Source organism: Mustela nivalis, assembly GCF_964662115.1.
Source record: "Mustela nivalis genome assembly, chromosome: 8".
NCBI classification, from domain to species: Eukaryota; Metazoa; Chordata; class Mammalia; order Carnivora; family Mustelidae; genus Mustela; species Mustela nivalis.
In genome coordinates this window covers 67,953,929-67,976,888 of record NC_139027.1, presented here as the reverse complement: position 1 = coordinate 67,976,888, position 22,960 = coordinate 67,953,929, and positions in this window count along the sequence as shown.

Here is a 22,960-nt window from a genome sequence, read left to right as displayed (position 1 = left end):
GGTATGGAAGTATTCCATAAGAGAAAACAAAACAAAACAAAAAACAATTCTGGCTCCCAGAATCTTAGGTGATTAGTCAAGTAATGTATATTCTCTTGAATTTTGGAGGAATATTTTTTAAAGCTTTAAAAAATCATAAATTTAATTTTGCCTTAAAAAGCTTTGTATTGGTAGACAAAGCCTCATGACCTAGATAAAAACTGTTGCTAAAATTGTGTGATACTTTCTATTACTCTGGTAGCATTTGATTGCTTATCTTTAATAAAGTCTTTTATTTTTGTGAGGATCAGGTGAAAGGAATATATTGAGTTCTTGGTATTTTTCAAGGGAGAAGACCTCACTGCCAGAAAAATAATGGAGAAAATCTCAAAGGGCTCTGCCTTTGGAAAAAAAAAATGTAGTAAATGATTCCTTCACTCTTGAGTTATCTAAGTCAGTTAGAAAAATGTTAGTAAAGTGTTTCAATGTAAAGTGTTAACACTAATTAACTAGTTCAACAGTCAACATTCAACACACAATTAAATATTATGTACTAGATGTGATATACTTTGCTCCTGGATCTGGTGGAGAATGAAAAAAAATTAGAAACGTCCTGTCCTTAAGGAGCTTAAAAATTAACCAATTAGAAACAGTGAAAGTGAGATGCTGGTTGATTATTGCAAAAACTAAGTACATATTAGGCACAAGGTTTGGGCCTTAGGGACAGAGTGGTGTATGAAGTGGACAGATGTCTCCTTTCATGGAGATTACAATTTCTTGGAAGTGTCCTATGATAAATTTCTAAATAAATGAATCTGATTATTTTAGTAATGAGAAGCATTAAAACAAAATCAGAGCAGGTCTGTCAGCAGAGGTGATATATGTGCCAGCTATGCAAAAATCTGAGGCCAGTGTATTCTGATAGGGACAAACAGCAAGCACAACGATCTGGAAACAGGTGCAAAAATGGAGTGTTCAAGAAATGCCAAAGTAGGACGTTGTATTGGAACTCAGTGGGCAAGAGACCCCATGGGATAGGATGGAATCTAAGAGGTGGGCAGGACCACTTCATAGGGGGTCTTGTGGGTTCTGGTAAGCAGTTTTGATTTTTTTTTCTAAGATTTTTTTTACTTACTTATTTGTCAGACAGAGAGGACAAAGCAGGGGGAGCTGCAGGTAGAGGAAGAAGCAGGCTTCCCGCAGAGTAAGGAGCCTGATGCAGGACTCGATCCCAGGACCCTGGAATCATGACCTGAGCCGAAGGCAGATGCTTAACCAACTGAGACACCCAGGCATCCCCACAGTTTTGATTTTTTTTTTTTTTTAAATCCAGTTGCCGTGGAAAGCCAGCCAAGTATTTCCCAGTGGTATGAAATATGCACACGCAATTATACACATAATAGGATGCCATCCAACTGAAATGAACAACCTAAGAGCTCTCATTGTTGAGAGACTAGACAATTCCTTTTTCTCTTAGAGAATTTAGGATGATTTCATAGAGAAGTTTGCCTTCAAGTGGAGTCCTGAGGTACACATGAAGCTTCATGTGCTGAGGGAACTGTGTGAACAAAGCTCTCAGGCAAGAAATCCTAAGATGTTGACAACTGCCTCACAGATATATTTGCTTCTTAAGAAGGAAAAATACTTGACAAAGAAATGACTGTTCAATGGGAAATTGTAGGTGCTGGCAGCAGGCTGAAATGTTCTGGTGACTAGAGTTGGAGAGTGATGAGGTTGGGCTTTACCCCTCAAGCTACACTAACGGCAGCTGTTTACTCGAACACCCTGGAAACTGACCCTGTTGTTGTGCTTTGACATCCTGAAGGACAACATGATACAGTAAATGTCAGGATAAAGGCGTTATGTTTCAGAGATCTGCCGAGGTCACAGGGAAAGGTCTGTACATCTTCAGACTAGAAGAAATTCTCACTAGTGAATATAAATGGGCTGCCCTCTACTGCCTTTTCTGTTTCTGTGGGTGATTATGCAACAGTGCAGCCTGCATATAGAAAGGCCACTCAAGTGATACAGGAAAAGAAACTGAAAGGTCTTGGCTTTAGGTTGTGCTAATTACTTAGAAATAGGTGAGGCCAACTTTCTTAGCTCTGTCTCAAAAGAGATGCTGTGCTCCATGCCACTAATATGGGTACAACATTAAGTCCCGGATGGATGATCATGATGTTTATTATATACAGTGTTGATTTTGATGTGGGATAGTTTTATTGTGGTGCTTTTTTATCTTGAAAAACTTTGTCAGACCAATTTGCCTAGCAGTGAGTACTACTTGTGGAATTGCCCAGAAGCAGAGATGAGCAAAATTTTTATGTCAAGAACCACACGGTGAATGTTCTAGACTTTTGGTGCCAAAGTGCAAATTTAGGACTATTACAGAGCCAGTTATACAATAAGAAAGAGAACAGTAATACAAGTCTACTGTTGAGAAGAATGCATTTCTTTGGGGAATAGGATTTCACTAAATTGGTGTTCAAAATCAGTGTTCCTTATCATCAAATCTATTATAACTGTTCATCTATAAAGAGCAACCTTAGCTCAGAGGTAATACTACAGTAAGCAATGAAGCTGATTTGGCCCAGTGGGTATAGTCCACTGACCACTGCCCTAAAGAATTTTTAACTGGTAACATGAATATTTTTTCACACTAATAATCAAGATGTTAATAAATAATTATCTTCATGTAACAGTCTTTCTGTGTCTTCATATGATAGACAAGTAATTAAGACCAAGCTTTGGAATTAGACCAATCTAGGTACAAAGTGTGGCTTTACTCCTTTCCAGCTTTCTGATTTCGAGATGTCCTCTAACATCCCTCAGTCTCAAAATTATCATCTGTAATATGATAATCCCTTCTCCATTTTAAAAAGAAATTAATGACATAGTACAGTGTAAAATAGCATACAATAAATGGTTATTAATGTGTTAATTAATATGTTAATACATTAATAGTTATTAATAGTAAGTGGCTATTAATATTCCTATGTGATCTCTCTAGCCATTCATTGGAGGTATGCAACACAGGGATTATTTGCCTCATTACTATTACTCATCATTGGGGGAGACTGAGGCAGAGATCAAGGAACTTACCCAATATCTGCAATGATCTCAGCTAAAACTCAATTCTTTTACTCATTAATTCATTTAGCAATTGTATATTAAGGATATATGTGTATGGTAGGCAGATTTCTAAAATGATCTCCAAGAAATCTATCTATGATATGTATACCCTCCATAATCTCTTCTTCTAAAAACTGCCCTTCTGTTGGTTTACAATGATTGTTTTTTTTTTTTTTCAGGAAAAAGTACTATCAGGAGCTGTGCGTGTAGTCACTCACAGCTATTAATTGATCCTTCCAGGGACTGAGGAATGATAAAACACTCTGACCTTTATAACCTTATTGCATCCCTTTGGCATTCTGAGGAAAAGCAATTAGTTACTTCCATTTTTTCCATTAACAGCAGTTCCAAATTCAGATCAAGCTCCCTAATTAGAAGATCATAAGTTAGGGTGGAGAAGCATTCCAGTGGTCCCCTGACAGTTGTGCCAGAGGAAGATAAATGTTGGTCCTCTATGCAGGGGCACTGGACACCAACTGGGCATGTGCATGGCAAGACTTGGATAGTAATTGGGACTTACAAAATTGTACAGATGTTCTAATGAATCTATTGTTAGTAATTCTTTAAATACTGAGATGCACAGTAATTTATTTATGATAGCAAAGGAGCTGAAAAAGCTTACAATTAGTTTATTGATGAAAAATAATACCATGGGTTTTGTTATCCATCACCTTTGGTTCCACTGAAGGTACAATACAAACACTTTTTCTTATCCCCTAAATAGGATTTAGAGTGATTCTCCATAGCCCTGAATAGGGGAATTGTTGCAGCCTTGAGCTTCATGTACAGCTATTTTGGTAAATGACAGAGGCGAAGCCTCCAACAAGCGTATCTGTAATAAGAGGTGGTTTGACAGCCACGGAAGGCTTTGATCATGTGATAAACGAGTCAATAGGAAGAAATCTCTCAGGTGAGAGAGCTATAGTTCTATCAGTTATGTTGCTCTATAAATCAGGGGAAGTGGGGAAGGAGCCAGAGGTTGCTTCTGAGTTTCCTGCCAGCTGGATTTTGAGGGGGAAAGCCTCAGCTGCATTCCAGGATTCTGTAGCACAGATGAACTCTGAGCCAAGGTATGCTGATGGAGGTAGGAGTACTAAGAAAATACCGAGGTGTTGCCTCAATCTTCTGCATAAAATAGTCTGTGATGAGATTTCTGATGCAGAATGAACAAATAAGGAGACTCAGTGACAAATCCTCTTTTCAATGTCCATCTAAAACCCACAGCCAAAGTCAGGTGTTTTGTTTAACACCTCTCAAACTAGTCACTCACTGATGATCGTTGAGACCAAAAGGGACCTGAAATTCCAGAAGCGTAGTGTCTCTCCCAGGGGACTGCCTCCTCAATTAAGTCTCTGTGGGTTTTTATTATTATTATTATTATTACTAAAATGGAAAGGGTTGAAAAAGTGACCCTTGAGTGAACCAAGAAGAAGTTGTGGCACAGAGACCTCTTTTTCTCACCCTCAGATAAGATTCATCAAGTCCAAGCTTCAAAGTCTAGAAAATCTCACAGGAACGATTAATCTTACAAGATTTCTAACACCAAGATCAATCTAAGTAAACTCTCTGTAAGCATTTTCATTATGGAATACTAAACTGCTACAAGTTGAGCCCCTGGTTTTCTGAGCTGGAGCACATTCCCTAGCATACCTGACTGTTACTGGCTTCACCCCTCTCTCTGGGGAGACAAGGACAGAATCAGTTTAAAATGTCACAGAAAATGTTTAGCCTCTGGATCTTTGTCACTCTTTTAAATCAAAGTTTCTCATCTGCCCCACATCTGGACCCTCCCTATACATTTTTCTTTATTAGGTCAAAATAGGCACAAAAAAATAAGTTAGTTGGTGTTAGGATTCACATAAAGGAGGGACCAAATTTTCCAAAATGCTCTTGATCTTTACCCAACTAACCACAAAATTAAATAATACCTAATATTTCACATCCTTGTGCATATTGTGAATACCAATCTTAAATTACTCTACTGCCCTCCTAGAACTACCTAGAGTTGACCTTTGATAAAAAGAAGATGCAAGAGATAAGGCTTTGGATCAATTAGAAATGCATGTACTTGGCAATTAGAGAATACCAGGGTGGCTTACAGAAAAAATGTTCTAATTTTTTTGTTCTTCCGATGTGTTGTCTAGATAGAGTCAACAGTTGGCATTAATTCTTGGGTTCAACAATGTCAGTTTAACATCCTTGTGATTGTCTTCACCTTTCCTCATTTCACAAGATGGCTGCTTCTTAGGTGCCTGGGTAGCTCAGTCAGTCAATCACCTGCTTTCAATTCAGGTCATGGGGATTGAGCCCTGCATCAAGCTCCCTGCTCAGTGGGGTCTGCCTATCCTTCTCCTTCTGTGCTCATCCTTTTTCTCTCAAGTAGATAAAAAAATAAAATCTTTGGGGGGAAAAGCGGGGTGGGGGGGGAAGATGGGCTGCTTATTTTAGTTTGCAAGGGCTGCCAGAAAAAGATACCATAAACTGGGTGACTCAAATAACAAATTTATTTTCTCAAAATTTTGGAGACCACAAGTCAGATCAAGGCATCAGCAGGGTAGGTTCTTCCAATGCCTCTTTCCTAGGTTTGTAAACAGATGTATCTTCACATGTATCTACACACATCCTCTGTGTGTATCTAGGTCCTAATCTCTTCTTACAAAGACACCAGTCATACTGCATGACGGCCTACTATCATGGCCACATTTTCCTTTAATTATCTCTTGGAAGACTCCATTTCCAAATACAGTCAAATTCTGAGGTTTTAAGGGTTAGGACTTCAAAATATGAATTTGTGTGGATACAGAACGGAGACTGTAACACTGCTGAAGCTTAAACTCCTGGGTGGGATAAAGGACCATGTCATCCAGGTCTCCCCTCTGAAGTCCTTTCCACCAGCAGGCTCATGTCCAGACAGAAGAGGAACACATGAACCATCTCTAGATAACAGGGACTCCAGGACAGGGAACTGAAAATAGGTTTGTTATTAGTTTAGCTCAATCAGTTGATTGCTTGGGGTTGAGTCCTCAATCACTTAAACAAAATCCAATTTTATTAGAAAAAGGTGGGAGCATACATATTGTATGCGTAAATAAGAGAACTGGTTTCAGGAGTGGAAACAAAACAGACCTGAAAAAGCAGGAAAGATTTCCCTTCCTGAAATCCTTTAATTTCAGTCTCTTCTAGGGTTAGGGATATAGGTATAGCTGATACTAGACACAACTATAAAGGGTCATTGGTTTTTCAGGTTTTTCCCTTCCCATTCCTCCCCAACACCTTCCTAGGTGCTCCATGCCAACGAATTATCTGAATGTACTCCAGGCAAAGCTACTCTGAGGCAAGCATCTGCTATCAGTGTGGGCCCTCTATAGTACCCAGCATGAATAAATTTAAGTTATTGCAATGCCTCTTTGAAGGAGATGGTGTATTTTTAAGCTTTACTTTATAATGAAAGGCTTTGCTCATAATTCCAGGGATTTCAGGCACTGGTACACAAATGAGGGAGCCTTAGGGTCAGAACAACTCTTCTTGTGCCCCAGAAATCACTCTGAGTTGGTGGCTGACTTTAGAAATGGCTAATGACCCTGTTTATTCAGTAGGTTTGGCACTGAATATTGTCTTGAAATCTGACAGCCCTAAAATATTACATCTAGATTGGTTCATTTTACTTGTTTTGTTGTATTGCTGTGTAAAAAATTACCACAAATAGAGCAGTTTGAAACACCATCACTTATTATATATATATATAAGTTCAGTAGGTGAGCTCTGTGTTGTAGATTTGTCATCTTACGGTTTCACAGGCTTGAAATCAAGATGTCAGCCAGGCTACACTCTGATCTGGAGAATCTGGGGAAGAAGCTGCTTTCAAGCTCACTGATTGTAACCAGAACTTATTTGTCTGTGGCTTGTAGGACTGGGGTAATTTTTCTTACTACCTATTATCATGGGTGCTGTTGTCATCCCCTAAAAAGCCACTCTTACTCTATGCCACATGGCCCCCTACGTCTTCAAGCAGATTTTGTTTTGTTTTGTTTTTATTTGACAGACTGAAATCACAAGTAGGCAGAGAGGCAAGCAGAGAGAGAAGGAAGCAGCTCCCTGCTGAGCAGAGAACCTGATATGGGACTAGATCCCAGGACCCTGGGATCATGACCTGAGCCAAAGACAGAGGCTTATCCCACTGAGCCACCCAGGGACCTTTCAAGCCAGTTTTGAATCTCCCTTGAGCTTCTGTCTTTGACTACTTCTGCTCTCAGCCCTAGAAAACTCTCCCCTTTTAAAAGGATCACATTATTTGATTGGGGCAGATAACCTATTTTCAAGTCAGTTAATGAACCTGAATTACATCTAAATTCTTTGGGGGCACCTGGGTGGCTCAGTCGGTTAAGCGTTCTTTTAGCTCAGGTCATTTTCCCAGGGTCCTGGGATCGAGTCCCACATTGGGCTCCTTGCTCAGCAGGGAGCCTGTTTCTCCCTCTGCCTGCCAGCTTGTGCTGACTCTCTCTCTCTTTCTGTCTCTATCTAACAAATAATAAAAATAAAATCTTTTTAAAAATCTTTAAAAAAATAAGTAAAACATTCCTTTGTCCGTGTAATATAACTTAATCAGAGGATAAACACCAGGGGACAGAGATCCTAGGGGACACCCTACAGTTGTTCTCACCACAGTCCTATCTCCCTGAGGCAATGTCTAAGAAGTATCTGCCTTTTTGTTGTTCTTTTTGCCTGTTTGTATGGCATGTGTGTATCTTGTTCTTTTTGTTTTTTTGGCATTTTGATCAGTGGTAAGGCAGAGGAGTTAAAGGAGTGGTATATATAGATTCAATTAACCCAATGGTTTAGTTTAGGGATGAGCCTTTTGAGATAGTTAAGTCACGTGAAGGAGGGAGGAAGTGAGTTAGCACTTTAAAGCTCTGTACAAATAAGAAACCATGTTTGTTTTGTTGGTTCTCGCCTTCCCAGCGCATAATCTAGTAAATCATAGAGTAAGCACTCAGCAACTGTTCTTCAAATAGGCTGTTAACTTCTGTTTTGTTAATAAACAATCCTCCAGTCATATTCATTTCCAATAACAAGCTTCTTGCTTCTAACCACCTTGATGTTGGCATTGTTTTTTCTCCTGATGGGTCTTTGTAAAATAGAGCAACTGAAAGCCTACAATTACCTTAAAACCTCTCCGAGATGGATGTAAGTCCTGTCAAACCATACAGTCAGTCCCCTAACCATAGGGTGGGAAAGGCTGGTCCCTCTACTGAAAGGCTCCACACCATCACATGACCAAAGATAGGGTGAGTAATCATGATACAGGGAGAAGGCAGCCCAGCCAGCAGCAATGATGCAGTCTATTACAGACTATCCTTAATCTACGGCTTAATAATTGTCCCTGCTCCTGTGTTAGCAGACTTGCTAAGGTTTGGCCTATAAGGAAAATTCATACAGGTAGGAAGGGTAGGTGAACGAGGTTTTCCTACTTGGCCATTCTGAGCTTTCTCTTCTGGGTACTCTTAAGACTCCACAGTGGACAGCATACTAGGCACACAGAGAAATTCCTTAAATTTTGAATGCCCCATTTGGCCAGCCTCATTGCCAACACCAAGAGGTCCTCCATCCTAGGGTTTTGTCTTAAGAAAACTATTTCATTTTCCTCATTCTCTAGAGACCACCAGATACTATTACCTAATCCATGAATTTTACATAGAAGATTGGATTTCTCACCATTAAGATATACTTCAAACTAAATAATTATAATAATGACATTAATTTTAACCCAAAGATAACAAATATTGTTTTGTAAAGGAAATGGATATGTAGCTTAATCTGTTTTTCCTTAAATAAGTATGTATCTTTTCCCTTCTTACATTCAGGCAACATTAGTCTTAAATTATAGCAACATAGAGTGAAAAAAAATATTGTTCTCTTACTTCTAATGTGTGTTCATTTCTCAAACTTAGAGGAAACTTGTTGTGGAAATAACATTTTAGTCAATAGATTGCTAACATATTACACTATGTCTTGCACCTTGGGTAATGTGATGTATGGAAAATTACTTAGCTATTAGTCTTCAGTGGAAGCCAAATGAATAATGAGAATTGGTAATTCATCTTACTTTCAAGGATTTTCAGCACTATCTGTGTCCTTGGGGCCACTTCGGCAAATGTTACACTTTACTGTCTCCTGATCCAAAGCGACAGGATGCTTTTCTCTCTCTCTCTCTTTTTTTTCCCCCCCAGTCTAAAATTTAAAAGAGGAGTGAGGCTTGGCTGAGATATGCATCCATAAAGACAAGGAGGCAGAAATGTAACGATTTCTTTTGCATTTCTTTTCAAACATGAAGGCTAGAACAATGGCTTTGTTTTACCCAGCCCTGTGAATTTCCCAAAGAGCCCTGGGCCACTGCATTCATTCTATCAAATAAAAAAGCTGAGTGCTATCCTCACCTCTCACCTTTCTCTTATTCCTTGGTCTTGATGAGCCACCTCCTGCCATAAAGAAAAGAGTAAAACTTCTCAACCTCCTATTTTTCTGACGGGCACCGATAGTACTGTTTTGTTTTGTTTCTGTTAGTTGGTGATCCTAAGAGTTTCCTAAAATCTTTACTGAAAAAAGAAACAACAAATTAATGAAGTAGGTAAGAGAACATTCGTAAAGATGGATATCAGAAGAGTGTCAGAATCATGTCGTTTTCCTGGCTATCACATCCACACTGATGGTTTCATATCCTCTCCAGAATGAAAGAAAATCGTCTCTCAAGTGTCTCCTGTACTCAGTGTTTTCTTGCCTCTCAGGTTTACTACAGTTAATGTGATCTTTCTTAATCTTGAGGAGACTGGACTGCAGGGTAAAAGGAGGAACTGAATGAAGCAGTAGAATCTTGTGGCAAACAAGCCAACTGTCAACAAAGCCTTCCTCTGTTTCTTCCTGAGCACACAAATCACATTTTCCAGACTTGTTTAAAATTAGGTATAATTCCTGAATTGCAGCAAATGGAATATGAGCAGAAATTAATGGTGCCACTGTGAAGAGACAAATCGAAAAACTCATATTAGCAATCTTTTACTAGTTGGATGAAGACGGGCACTCATCTTGGACACCACATAGTGAACATGGAGGAGTTAAAAGATGGAAGGAGGTTGAGTACCAGACTTTCTTGATTACTCTTACTCGTAGTGATAGGAATCTATTTAATGATGTTATTGTGGGGCATTCATCAAATTGTTGGCTATAAAGCTATTAGAATGAATAAAGGAGTATACGTTTGTTAATGCAGAAAGATGTTCATTCTAAGCTTCTCAATGAGAAATTTGGTTTAATGATATGTTTTTGTGTTAATTTGATTATAGTATCTTAAGTCAGTAATCATGCTGTTTATTCAACAGCAGTCTTTGTATGCCATAAAACTTATACATAGTCAGAACTCAAATACTCATTTACTACCTGACTAAATTAAAGAAGCTACAAGAGCGTCTATCCCAATCTATATATTTTAATACAGGTCTTAGAGAAGGGCATTTCTGTGTTCTAGCAGGTTGTACAAATAGAGACAACAACTGAAAATGGTGTGTATTCTTGTCTGTGCATTTCGTGATGTTGAGCTATGTATTAGAATCTGGTTTAGAGGCATTTTGAACATTAAATGTGAGGGAGAGATAAAATTGAGAAGGAACAATAAAGGTAATGCCTCCAGTTGGTTAATAGACTGTGGACATTTTTTTGTCTATTGAACAAGGTGTTAATTTTGTTAGACATTTCCTCTGATTGTGCAAAGGCCACATAAATCCTGATGCATTCACAGTGATGAGACAATCTGCCAGGGCCTGCACAGCCCAGGCAGGTGGTGGGTGACAGGATGCTGGGTGATCTGAAGCCTAGAACTGTAATTGGTTACTGATTCTGCATGTAGGTCTCAAGGTTTGGATTTTGTACTTCCTGCCTGGGAATAACTTCACAAAAATAAGGAATACTGGAATAACCCGTAATGGTTTTAAGCAGTTACTTTTCTTTTTTTAGTTGCCTTTTATATATGTCTGTGCATGTGGTATGCTTCAGATTAAACATCAGCAGCTCTGTCTTCGTTGTTGCAAAACACTATTGACCACTATCCACTTAAATGTAATAACAACAACTCTGCTGTCTCAGTAGAAACAAAGCCGTTTACAAATGCCAAAATGTAAATAAAGATGAGTGAGGCTGAGTAAGAAGAAGGGAGCAGGAGGAGAGGAGTTTTTAAAAAATTTTGGTCTCAAAATAAAAGAATCAGGACTTTCCCTGTCACAAAATAGCAGCTTGGTATTTTATGCAAATGAACTTATGTAATATAAGTGGAATTAATAAGTTGGCATTGGATCTAGATGCTTTGACTAACACAGCATAGAAATGGACGGACAGCAAATGAATAATATCTAGATTATAGATTATCCAAGCTTTTACTCTTTTTCTCTCTTCTCCTGGGATTTTAAGCATTTACCACATAACTATAAGAATATAGCCAAAAAAAAAAAAAAAATCGAAGCTCAAATGAGTTCCATTTTTCTGCTTGCTGGGATCTATTTAAGAAAGTGAAGTGAGGGATATCTCAAAGTGGTTAACTAAATTGGAGAATTATCTATAGATCTGTAATTTAGCTTTTTTACTCTTCACTCTCCCATTTACCATTAAGTGTAGTTTTAAAAATTATTAGGTGAGAAGGCTGGCCAAATTATTTACCACTTTTTATTTCAGGTTTTATAGATGAGTGAGAAATGATGGAGAGGCCTAATGAAATAGGGTCTTTAAAAAGAAAGCATCTCTCAATAAAACTGGAAGTGACAGGGAGAGAAGGAAGTGAATGGATAGGAAGGTACATTTGTGAATGCAAGAGCAGGTGAGGTAGGCAGGGTGCTCCCTGCAAGGTTAAGTGTGGACTGAAGCTAGGCCCTAAAGCTAGGGTTGAGTGTATTCCAATGGACTCACTTGCAGAGCCCTGAGATCAATGCTGGTGGGCATTCCAAGAGGGTTCTAAATCTCTAATTATGACTGAGAATGTAACTAATTTACAGTATAGAGGAGCATTGTATCTCCTCCTGAAATGGAACTTTGATACAGAGATGAGGTATCCAGGAAGATACAGCAAGAGGCTTCGTTTCCTAATTGTACACCAACCAATTCTGAAAAGGACTAAAGTAGCCACGGTGGTCCTGGCATTACATAATGTGACATGATAGATGAAAGATGAGACACTGAGTGACCGGTGTTCAAGGATTTACCTGCTCTTCCTCTCCTCATTGTGCCCCTTCTTTGACAGAAGTTCTTGTTCACTGGATCACATTCTGGATTCCTTCCAAGTTTTACAGAATCAGTGTCCTGAGAAATGGGGAAGTAGAATCAAGAGAGTCGAAATTGATGGACAAAGTAAGAAGCTGAGATGGGAAGGAAGGAGAGAGGAGAAATAAACACTGAGTAAAGACTGAGTAAGGGAGAAATTAGGAGAGAAATTTAAAGAATATCACAGTGACTGGGAGCATTGTCATGCCTCCCAGCTATTAAAAATGAGTTGGAAAAAAGTTTCAGAAGTTTGGAGATGAAAAGGGTAATTAAAAGGTGGTTTTGAATCTGTAGGTAAGAAGATTATGGAAATTGAATGAGAAGAGTTGGGTGAACGATACATAGGTGAGCAACTTATGACTGACTACATGAAACTTCTGGAGTAATTTGGGAGAGGAAAGTATTCCAGATACATGGGAAAGAAACGTGAAAATGAAGTTTTGAGTTGTATTTATGGGCTGATCATTGTGTGAAGTTAGGGCAATACAATTAACTTCCAGGATCACCAGTTTTCTCATTAGCTAAGTGGAAAAGTAGTGATCATATTAAAATAACCACGGTAGCACAGTGCCCCCAATATATGCTGGTTTAAACAAAAAAAAAGAAAAAGAAAAAGCAGCCTGGCTATCTTTAAGACTTCTATCATAAAATAGTCTTTGATGGGACTGTAAGCCAGAATTTTGTTTTAATGACATCTATGATCTATAGCTGATACGTAATTAAGTATCTGAGGATATTTTAATTTTTTTTATTAATTTTTTATTTTTTATAAACATATATTTTTATCCCCAGGGGTACAGGTCTGTGAATCACCAGGTTTACACACTTCACAGCACTCACCAAAGCACATACTCTTCCCAATGTCCATAATCCCACCCCCTTCTCCCAAACCCCCTCCCCCCAGCAACCCTCAGTTTGTTTTGTGAGATTAAGAGTCACTTATGGTTTGTCTCCCTCCCAATCCCATCTTGTTTCATTTATTCTTCTCCTACCCACTTAAGCCCCCATGTTGCATCACCACTTCCTCATATCAGGGAGATCATATGATAGTTGTCTTTCTCTGCTTGACTTATTTCGCTAAGCATGATACGCTCTAGTTCCATCCATGTTGTCGCAAATGGCAAGATTTCATTTCTTTTGATGGCTGCATAGTATTCCATTGTGTATATATACCACATCTTCTTGATCCATTCATCTGTTGATGGACATCTAGGTTCTTTCCATAGTTTGGCTATTGTGGACATTGCTGCTATAAACATTCGGGTGCATGTGCCCCTTTGGATCACTACATTTGTATCTTTAGGGTAAATACCCAATAGTGCAATTGCTGGGTCATAGGGCAGTTCTATTTTCAACATTCTGAGGAACCTCCATGCTGTTTTCCAGAGTGGCTGCACCAGCTTGCATTCCCACCAACAGTGTAGGAGGGTTCCCCTTTCTCTGCATCCTCGCCAGCATTTGTCATTTCCTGACTTGTTGATTTTAGCCATTCTGACTGGTGTGAGGTGATATCTCATTGTGGTTTTGATTTGTATTTCCCTGATGCCGAGTGATATGGAGCACTTTTTCATGTGTCTGTTGGCCATTCGGATGTCTTCTTTGCAGAAATGTCTGTTCATGTCCTCTGCCCATTTCTTGATTGGATTATTTGTTCTTTGGGTGTTGAGTTTGCTAAGTTCTTTATAGATTCTGGACACTAGTCCTTTATCTGATATGTCGTTTGCAAATATCTTCTCCCATTCTGTCAGTTGTCATTTGATTTTGTTAACTGTTTCCTTTGCTGTGCAGAAGCTTTTGATCTTGATGAAATCCCAATAGTTCATTTTTTCCCTTGCTTCCCTTGCCTTTTGCGTTGTTCCTAGGAAGATGTTGCTGTCTGAGGATATTTTAACACTGAGACATTTGTAAAATGTTGTAATCATTTTGTGAGAAATAAGAATCTTTATTATGTAGCACAGTTCTTAAGAGTTAGTGGTTCACTAAACAATTAAAAAGACCAACTTCTTAGCAACTGCAGCTTTGCAAACATAAGACAAGTTACTTGATTCCTTATACAAATATTCTTGATTTCATCCCTATCCCGTGTACCTGTTTTACCTGTTTCCTAATCTGAGTTGATTAGTGCCTTTAAATTTTAGAATTCTTAATTTTAAGAGTAATAGAAATGATGGTGTTAGACCACATTTTAGCACATAAGAAAGGGATGCCAGAAACTAGCTGGCTGAACTCACAGCCTGAAAGTAAACTCTATGAGATCAGGGACTTTTTTCCACTTTTCCCTGCTGATCTATTTTTGCTGTCTAAAACAAGGTTTAGCCACATATTTGTGAAGAGGATTAATGAATAAATGGGTTAATGATAAACTTACCATGGATACTGTCCAACTGGGTTATCCTATAGTTTAATCGATATTTTTCTAACCTTAGCTCTTAATAGCACTGTTTAACAAATGTAATGAGAGCCATCTACGTAATTTTAAATTTTCTAGTAACCACATTAAAGAAAAGAAATAACCTGGTAAAATTAATTATAGTATATATTTCATTTATTCCAGTATATCCAAAATATTTCAACAGGCAATCAATATAATAAGTGAGGTATTTTATATATATTTTTGTTACTCTTTTAAATTTCCTGTGTGTGTTGCACTTAAAGAACATTCAGACAAGCTGCATTTTAAGCACGGTATGTTAGTAGTACATTAGGCATTGGACTTTTAGAATAGTTAAAACCTGATTTGAAAGAGAAACTCAAAGCAAAATGTTAGATTTAAAATAAGACAAGTAGTTAATAAAGAAGAGCTTGAAATTCAAATCTAAGAGTTTTTGAATCCTATTTACTAGCTATGTGACTTTGAACAAGATAATCCAATGAGTCTATTTCCTCATGTGTAAAATAGAAATAATTATCTAGACCTTAATGAATTTTTGTTACGTTAGAAGTAATGTGGAAGATCTCCAATAGCGCCTGACACATAGTAGGTGTTCATTAAAGAGTATTAACAGTTGTTGTAATTATTTAATACATGTTTATGCTTCTCAATAGTTTGTAATTTAAAAATGAGATTGTATCTTCTTTTAAAATGGAAACAAGTGAGGCATGACCCCACTATTGGGTTATATACCAGGTGTTAGCCCTGTAAAATTTTTTTCCAGGAATTTTTTATTAACATATAATGTATTTGTTTCAGGGGTACAGGACTGTAAATCATCAGTCTTAACACAATTTTCAGCACTCACCATAGCACATACCCTCCCCAATGTCCATAACCCAGCCACCCTATTCCAGTTATTCTTAAATGTTTATCACAAGAGAAATTCATACAGGTCCTATAAAAAGTCCTCCTATAACTTCAGTATTACTGTCATGGGCCTGTGGATACCCGTGGGGTTTCCTGCTCTTCCAGGACAGTAGTCCACTGGTTTGCCTCCATGATTGCTCCAATATCTACTTTTTAGGAAAAGAAACTTGAGAATCACAAAGGCAGTCCAAATAGCCTCCACAAAAAAAAAAAAAAAAAAAAAAAAAGTTTTGAACGAGTAAACACCTAGAAATTAATGACCTACTAGTTTCTTTGAAAATTAAATTACTTATGAATATACTCCAGCAAAGAGAAGACCAAGTGATAGTTTAAGAGAAACAATATACAGTTAAGTATATAAGTCATAAGTGTATAATAAACAAAGAGGCTATGAAATGAAGTTTAATTATTGGATAAAGATTTTAAAATAGCTAGAATTCATAGATAACAAAAAGAAGTAAAAAAATCAGTAGGTTTTAAAAACTTAACTGGGGGATTGGTAAAATGTAAAAATAAGCAAAAGCGTGCTAGCAATCTTTTGTCAAGTGAAGAAGGGATTCTAGATATCACTACTTTTTGACTTTACTATGAACTGCTTTCAAATGATAGCTGTAAGTTTAATAATAACATTAGTAGGATAAAAATAAAATCTAAAACATCCATTATAGGAGAAGAAAAAAAAACTATGATTAACACAGGCAGTAATTAAGGAACATAATACATTGACATTAAAAAATAAGATACTGTATCAAAATCTTACTAAACTCCTTGTGTTTTTCTGGGCACATGAGTAGACTTTATTTCCCATCTTTCTGTGCAATTTGCTATAGATATATGACTTCTAGACAATAAGGCATAAAAAAAAAAAGCCATATGTGTGACATCTGGGATTGGTGCCAAAACTTCCTTCATGAAGGCACCTTGATGCTTTGTTGTTAATTCCTCAGACTGGCTAGAAAGGACTATGACAACTTGGATCGGATTCATTGAGGATAACAAAATCTCTATTAATGAGTCTTTTAATTTTTCTCTGGAGCAGCTCTTTGCTCCTTGCTACCTGGGACTACTCAAGACTATTATATGAGAAGTAAACTTTATTGCATCTAAAATATTATACTATGCTTTTCTCTATTTTATATACAGCTAACATTTACTTTGCTTTTATGGCTGAAATAAACCAAATATAGTAATGACTATATTAAACATGAATGGAGTAAATTTCCCAAATAAGCCACATTTAGGAAAATATACTATTGTTTGTTGTGATGGACTTTCCTGGGTCCAGGGGAGCAGGTCACATCTTGAAGGTATATTTATGTGTGAGAGAGAAAGGTGGGTTTTCTATGAAGGAAACATCTACAAGCAAATGAAAAAATATATATTCATAGACTTTTGTTTTTGCATGGAATTTTGGAACTCTCTCTAAATTTCCAGTGCTGTTCTTTACCGTCAGCTGAGTTAGTTATAGTATCTTTTTAAATCATTGTTATTTTTTTAATTCTATTTAATTTCTAAGAGCTCTGCTGCTTTCATGGCATCCAACTCTTATTTTATAAATCTTAGGACACTAATTTTAATTATTTAAAAATTTGTTTCCTACCTAAACTCTCTTGCCTTGAGGAATCTTTGATTTTGATGGCTTTCTTTCATGCTGTTGTTTTCTTCAAATGCTTGGTGAAACATCTTTGTCAGCTGTCCCTTGTGTTAAGTTTGTAATAGAGGGATATATTTGTCTGGAATGTATATTGACATCACCAGTGAATATTCTTAGTTTCATTGACAACACACTAAGATTCTGATAAAATTTTGAGCTTTTGTGAAAGAACAAGATTGGAACATGTGATCAGGTTGACTCTCTTTTTGGGATGAGGCTTAAGTTATACTTTTCAATTTGAGAAATATTCTAGCTTCAGTTTGGGTCCAACATTTGCTTTAGGAATATCCAAAAGCAGACTCACTACTTTATTCAGAAACCTATGTAGTGTTCAGCTTGAGTGAAAACATCAAAACCAGCAGCACTGAGAGTAGGAGGTTGTTGCAATGGTTTCACAGACCTTTAATCAGTTACCTAACTGACAATTCAGCACTGGCTTCCAGCCTCTGTTGCATCTAATTGGAATAATCCCAGGTTTCTGTCAGGAAAATAGCTTTTGGGTGGTCCTGTCTTCAATTATTCTGTATTGAAGTTTATCATCCAAGTTGAGGTCCACTGTTGATATAATTTCCTCTCTTATATCTATAAAGTTCTTGAGTCTTTTATCTATGACTAGTACAGTTTTGTTTTCCTATGGACTTATTTTGCTTTGTGTATATTCTATCCTTTTAAACTGACTGAGAATAGATGGAAGGTAAACAGAAATGCTCACGTGCCTTTCTATTTTTCACCAGAGTTCAGGTATTTATTGCATTTAATCAAATGTTAGTTTTCAGCCTCAAAATTCCTAAAATCCTTACTCTCAGAATTATATCTGAGGTGATAAATGACACCTGTGCTAGTGTGTGTGTGTGTGTGTGTGTGTGTGTGTGTGTGTGTGTGTGTTTTGGTTTTGTTTCTGTTTTTGCCTTTTTTTTTTTTCTCCTTCGAGAAGAATCACCCTGCTTTTACTCTTTAGTAAAGAAAAAAAATGGCTGTGCTTATGTGTATACTACTGTATTTACATGTGGCTCAAGGTGAGAGAAGTCCAATTTTAAAGACCGAGGGACCCAAAGAAAACCTACCTGATTTACTTTAGGAATGCTTTTCTCTTTAGACTCCTTGAGAATGTCTACTACCATCAGGTATAAAATTCTGCAGTTTTCTACTTTTGCTCTTCTTCACCCTTGTCCTTCTTTCTCTACTTCTCTTTCTTCTTAAGTTGAGACAGTTGTAAGAAAACATAGGAGAAAAGCTCCTTGAAATAGGTCTTAGCATATTGATTATTTGGAAATGGCACCAAAAACATAACCAACAAAAGCAAAGCCAACAAGCGGGACTACATCAAACTTAAAGCCTTCTGCACAGCAAAATAAACAAAACAGAAAAAAAAAAAAAAAAGAAAGGACAACCTATGGAATGGAGCAATATATTTGCAAACTGCCTATCAGATAAGGGGTGAATATCCAAAATATATAAGAACCCTTACAACTCAACAGCAAAATAAGAAACAATGAGATTAGAAGTGGACAAAGAACTTGAATAGAGATTTTTCTAAAGAAGGCCTATTAAATGCCCCACAAGCACATGAGAAAATGTTCAGTATCACTAGTCATCACAGCAGTGCACATCAAAACCACGATGAGATATCATTTCACACATGTTACAATGGCTCTCCTCAAACAGAAAAGAGATAATGAATATTGGCAAAGATGTAGAGAAAAGGGAACCCTTGTCTTGGCACATTTTTATGGTCCTATAAATTGGTACAGCCACTAAAGAATACACTAGAGGTTCTTAAAAAATTTTTTAAAATACAATTATCATATTCCAGCAATTTTACTTATGTATATACCTAGAGGAAAAAAATCAGGATCTTGATGGGATATCCACACCCCCCAATTGATTATAGCATTTTTCACTGTCTATTCACATTATAGCCATGATACAGAAACAACCTAAGTGTTCATCTATGGGTGAATAGATAAAGAAAATGTGAGATACACTCAAATGCACACAGTGGAATATTATTCAACCATGTGAGAGAAGGAAAACCTGCCATTTGTGACATGGATGAATTTTAAAGATATTATGCAGAGTGATACTGACCAGTAGATGTTGTCCATCCCTTGGTAACTTCTATGATAAAATAAACTAGTACATAAGTGCAGAAAGAAGTAATTATCTACCAGATAATTTAGTCACCTGCACTCAGGTAGAAAAAAAAAATCTACAGATGGCTTCTGACAAATTGAAAATAACATTTCTGTGTACATAGATAATGTGTATGATGAATTGTAGTTGAGGGCAAATTTGTATGGTTGAATTATAACACTTGAGAGTTATAGGTTTGAGTGGCCTTTCCATTCCCTGACTTATCTCCCTCTGTTTCAACTTCCTATAACTATTGAATAGTAAAATGTTTATTGCAATATGCTATAGTGAAAACTTACTTACATTCTTAACATATGGGTCTATTTCACATTGTGACAGGAGAAAGAGAATATATAAAGATCTGTTATTTACTCTTGTCGCTGTTAATCAGAAACCAAAATAAGGGTGAAAGACTCATGTAGTACAAATAGATGGTTTGATGTTTTTACCTAAAATGATTGGCACCTGATTTTATTAATAAATGTAAATGGATGTCTGGTAATTAACGTATACATGTCTATTCCTTCTAGGTAAGCATTTGCGTCATATCAAAGGAAAAAATGGATCATAAGTAAATGAATTCTGTTTTCAGACATGTTATCTCTCCCTGTTTCACACGTTGTCATAGCAACAATTGACTTCATATGGCCTGACTCAGCTACTCAGCAAACAGAAAGGAAAGAAATGCCCTGTTGTCTATAATCTGTTGTTAGAGGTGATGTCTTTAGATTGTGCAGTTATAAAAGGTGATGCTTAAATGTACTGAATTTTCTTTTGTAATTGCAACAAAATCAATAATTATCTTGTAGATGCAGGGCAGTTGTCATTTTGGAGTTTGGATGGTAATTTCTATAGGTAAGGAAGAGGGTGTTATTAAGGATGTTCGTGGTTTTTTTTTTTTTTTTTGTAGAAGATAGAAGCAGGATAACCTTTAAATAGTTATTTGCCTAAACATTTTTATGTGTAACTTAGAAATGAGCAAGGACATAGAGAATATGAGATTTTTGAACAAAGAACTATTTTGGAACACAGGAAACTGCATTTTATTTTTGTTTCTCTTGTACAAAATTTTACAGTCCTCTATTGTATAGATAATTCTTTTTTATGTGAAATAAAATTATTAAAATACCCAAATAAGGGGAAAAAGAATACCCACTTTGAACTGTGTATATCCAGTATTGGTATTCTTCAAAATAACATAGTAATGTGGTGCCTGGGTGGCTCTGTGGGTTAATAAGCCTCTGCCTTCAGCTGGGGTTGTGGTCTCAGGGTCCTGGGATATAGCCCCGCATCAAGCTGTCTGCTCAGCGGGGAGTCTGCTTCCCCCTCTTTCTCTGCCTGCCTCTCTGCTTGCTTGTGATCCTTCTTTTTGTCAAATAAATAAATAAAATCTTTTTTTAGAAAGTAGTAATGAAATAGTAAAAATTTGCTACTCAGAAGTTTGTACACTTTTCTACGTGGGACTGTTTTGAAAAGATAGAAACAAGACTTTTTTTTTTTTTTTTTTAAATGGCCTTGGGCAAACTAAAAAGGAACAAAAGTTAACTTTTAAAGAATTAACCTAAAAATGCTAGTTTTAATTTCATTTACTTTATTTTTAATTCCTGACTGAAATTGGTTTAGACATCTATTTCTTCAACAGATTTCCTTTCAGTAGACTACACAGCCATAATAAACATCTTTAATCTCTACAGGGAATATAAGCAGGGCCTGAGGGTGGTCCTTCCATGGGAAAACACATGGAAAAAATCATACTTTGTTGAATTTTTCACTTCACTATTATAGCTATATTTATTGCTTTATCTAGAAAATATGATACTTACGAATATGAGTACTAGCCCAGTAAGGAATGCAATTATGAATAGAAACATAAATCTGACTTAATGCTTGGATGACATCTAAGTGGTGTGTGCATTGTCAGTAGCTCATTCTCTGCCTCTGGCTGTCCTGACACGGAGGCACCATTGCCTCTGAGTCCAGGTTTGGCCTAAGAAATTAAGGAAATGGAGAAGATGGCCCTGGCCACCACTTCTGGGCTTTTTCTGCCATACCATGTTAACTTAAGTTTATTTAGTGAAAAAACAGCAAGGGAGGGAAATTAAACACGTGGACCATAGTTAGCCCTTCCCTTTCACACCATTGTCTTGATTATATTTTCAATCTTCCAGTCATTTATGTCACTCAGGTGCCATTTGGTTTGTCTTTTGAAGATGATCTGAAAGACATGGGTTTCGTTACTTCCTGTCATCTATCTCAGATCTGTCATCTTTGAGTTCTGTGCCTCAAGAAGACTGAGTCAGACTAGTGGAACTTCAAATGCTTGGAGCTTCATGGAAAAATGATCCTCCATTAATACAAGGCAGTGTTACTTTTTAAAATGATTCAGTCCTTATGGTTCTTAGTTTCTCCTCTAAAAATCTGAAATTTTGAAATTTACAGTATTGGTCTTGGCTTAAAAACTGGTTCTGAATTTATCAAACTGGTTTTGAAGCAAGTAAGGCTGTGAACAGTGCCAAAAATAATCTGAAATTGTATTTATTCGTCCTTTAAAAATTCTGCATTGTCCCAGAGTAGATTGTCACTATTTTTCCTACTTCTCTGTATCTTTGGGCACTACACTAATGATGAAATTCAGAGAGGTGATTGCCACATCCCTCATTATATTTTAAAGATGACACATCCCCAAACTTGGGTTATTTTATCTGGCCTCAGATTTTATTGCTTGTAGACCATAAGCAGACTTTGCTGCCTGTATCTATTTAGAGCACAAAATCTAACAATTGAGGACCTCAGCCCCAATACTGGATTTGCTCTGCCCCTGACCATCCCTTATTCCCATATCTTCTGATACAGAAAGCCCCCTTTCTTTATCATAATCTTCTCCTTTCCTCCTTGATGTCTGGAATTGATGTAAAGATAAATGTCTTTTAAAAATTGAGGGATAGGCCAGGAACCATTGGGAGAAAATACATGTTTTTCTGAAATTCCACTGCAGTCTCCAAAAGTTCTTCTAGGGAGGCTTGGAGTCCTGTGGACTTGATTCCCAGAGAGGAAATATATTCTGTAGGTGCCTGTGGAAGGAGAGTACTTTCTTTATTGGCTCACAGTAAGTGGAAAGAAGGGGAGGTACTTCCCATATCTGAATCAAGATAGAATAGTCCCTTCAACTGCACCAATGTTCAACCTTGTGAAAGCACATCAGAATGAAGAGGTAAAACTATTCTTAGAAGACTACTTGTGACTCTAATGTTTGACCCTTCATTCCCCTCCACTGAGTTAATAGCACTCTGTTCATATCTATTAATGAGTTATCTGTTCTTTACTCATAATGGCAAGTGCATGCATGTTTACATATGTATGTATGGACAGGTGTGCTTGTGTATACATGTGTTTTACCAGAAAATAAAATTCTAAGAGCACAGGCTTCAGTTCTAGTTTCCAGTGGTAGACAAAGAACATATTCT